The following is a 2,887-nucleotide window of genomic DNA, read 5'->3' on the forward strand; positions in this document are numbered from 1 at the left end:
CCCCCCCCCCCCCTACCCGCGTGTACCCCACGCGATATGCCAGACGGCTCCGTCTCCCTCGCTCTCGGCGACTCGTCGTCGCCATCTCGCAAAACGCTTTGGCCGCGCTGTGCAGCGGGGGGAGAGAGGAGGGGGGGGGGAAGAACGCTTTTCAGCGGCATGATCGTCAAGCGGCGCGGCCGCGGTGGCTGCTTTCAGCTTGAAGCATAAATTAACCCCTTCCCCACGACACCCGCCGCCCGCCCCTGCCTCTCACAGTCCTCTTGAACACGGCCTGCCCAAGTCAGACGACACCCCCACCCCCCACCCACTCATCCATGCCATTCTGACAGCAACATGCCCGCTCTGCGCTGGATGGGGGACCTCAGATAAGGCGCGCAGGGGAGGCGGAGGGGTGTGACACATTTTACTGCCGCCGCGCACCAGAGATGTACTTCGAGAGACCATATTATGCAGCCTCGGTCCTGCCCCATAACCGCAACCCCCTCGTCTTGTGACATCCCCGCCACCCTAACCCCCGCGACCCCGACCTTGAAGGCGTCACAACGGTTAATGATTTTTTACGCCTCACCTCACCGGTCAGCTTTCCCCTGTCGCGCTGTCGTTTCATACATAATTTCGACGGCCCATTGCCCGAGTAAAGTTCCTGGGAGTGCCTGGCAATTTAGCGCCCGCAGCCAGTCGGCCGAGCCCGGGCCTTGCCCTTGGAGAATGGGTTCCGGAAGTGAGAGGAAGGAGGGGGAGGGGGTGGCAGGGGCGAGTCAATAAAACAGCAGCTAGTAGGGGGGCGGCGCAATGTTTTCAAATGCAGGTGAGGGGGTCGCGAGACTTTACGGGCTCTGTCGCTGCTTGTGGTGGCAGTCCCCTCCGCCCCCCCCCCTTCCCCAGGTTGTGACCCGCAAGTCCCCTAGTCCGGCGAGCCTCCTCACGACCTCGCGTTCTCGCTACGAGCCGCTCGAGAGTCTCTTATACGTTAATATCGTAGTGGGGTTCCTTGTTTCCACAACGCGCGACGCGGTCGCCGGGGCTCTAGTCTTACTTATCCAGCAATCTTGCTGAGTGTTCTGGAGCCGAGGACAAATCGCAGCGGTGCGCAGCAGGGAGGCGAGAGGCGAGAGAGGGCCGTGTGTTCCACCCTGACCTCTGCTGCATTATTGAGTCCCATGGCGTTCGTTCCGATCCACCCCCTCCCACTGCCCCGGCCAGCAGAGCGAGCAGGGCCATCCCAATCCCGATGAGAGGTTCCGGTTGGGGAGGGGGTGTGGGCGAGGTCGAGCAGGTGCGCGTCCAAAGTCCGACCCGGTCAAAACATTGAGGCCGGCCCCCCGTGAGGACGTACGCACCGTGCCGGCGGCGCCCACCCCCCGCCACCTCCCGCGCACCGCGGGCGCGGGCCGCGACGTGCACCAGGAGCCCCCGCGGCGCCCCTCCGCCCGCGAGCCCACGGGGACCCCACGGGGACCCCACGGGGACGCCCCGGGCCGCGCCGCCCACCAGCACCGCGCCGCGCACCCCCCGCTAATGTTGGACGCCGGTGGCTGGCCGCCAAATTAGAAATGAGTCTGATGTGCTGCTGGTCCGCGCTCATTACCGGGGGTGGGCGTCGTGAGCACGCCGGGGAGCCGTGGGCCGCCGCCGGCCGCCGGCCACGAGCCTTACCTGGCAGTCGCTTGGGCATGCTGAGGTACTCCTGGAGCCTCGAGGCCGTGGCCAGCCCCAAGGCTGGCATCGTCCTGGGGGCCGCTCTGCTTCACGAGCACCCACCCGGGCCCGGGCCTGCCGCAGCAGCGCGCCGCGCTCGTGCTCGCTCTCGCACCCAACGGCCGCGGCCCGCAAGGTTCATGGCACCAGGAAGGGCTGCTTCCACCGCCAGGGCCGCGGCGCTCTGCTCCACACCGCGCGCCAGCCCCGCCCGCTCGCTACTGGACTGGGGAGGGACTGGCGTGCCTGGCGGGCCGGGCGCCTGGAGTCGGAGCGGGGGGTCCGTGGGTCCGCGCGGCTGCAAAATTATCGAGCCCTAGATCCCAACATTGGCCTCATGCATTTCCCGTAGGCCGCCAAGTTAATTCTAATCCCCATAACATTATTTCGAATGAATCAAAATTTGCTTCCGCGGGTAAAAACTTTTATCTAGGTCCTAACGGTCCTAACTACCGATGTACTTACCAAGTGGCATCGCATTAAAACGATAAGCAGGGCAGAGTTGGGTGTGGTTTAATTGGCAATTAGCTTTTGCTGAACGTTGCCGTCGTTACTGTGGCCAGATTGACGATTGACAAGTTTTTGACGATTGTGTTTCACCAAGGTTGATAATAATAAAAGAAAATATCACCAGGTGGTCTTCCTACGAAAAGTTTCAATTATTAATCGGATCACTTTTAATCTGATCATTTCATATTTGACAAATCATTTACGAATTTCAGATGCGTCTGTGGTTACGAGAGACTGCAAAGGCACCGAGGCACTCCAGAAGTCAGGTGTGCGTGAAGCGAGGGGTACATCACTCCGATTCTGGGCGTACACCTACTTTTAGTCGATTTTTTTGGGCCGTGACTGTTTGACTTTTTTTGACTTTTTTTGTACTTTTATTTGACTTTTTTTTTACTTTTTGATCAAATTTATTTGACTTTTATGATTTTTTCGCTGCTATATTTTTAAAATAAGGGAGAGTTGTGATTTTTGGGCTAGTAATAAGGTTTTTCCAAGACTTTTTGGTACTATTTGTAGCATGAATCGAATAAGAAGAAAATTCGTCATCAGAGTACACCCCCTAAGTAAGAAAAGCAAGGTATTTTCAGTATTTACGTTTTTTGGTAAAGAAATCCCATGAATTCCGATTATTTTATTTTTCTCACTTCACCCACCACCCACCCCTCTCCCTCTTTAA

The 2,887-nt window shown here is 58.4% G+C and overlaps 1 protein-coding gene across 1 annotated transcript in view; it reads right to left on the reverse strand.

The window, feature by feature from the left end:
- The window catches only part of LOC127748699 (uncharacterized), a gene marked incomplete at its 3' end in the record, with an annotated part of 17,099 nt that overhangs the window by 11,503 nt on the left and 2,709 nt on the right, over positions 1–2,887 (reverse strand).

This window comes from Frankliniella occidentalis, unplaced genomic scaffold (assembly GCF_000697945.3).
Source record: "Frankliniella occidentalis isolate FOCC.00 unplaced genomic scaffold, Focc_3.1 Scaffold36, whole genome shotgun sequence".
Taxonomy (NCBI): Eukaryota; Metazoa; Arthropoda; class Insecta; order Thysanoptera; family Thripidae; genus Frankliniella; species Frankliniella occidentalis.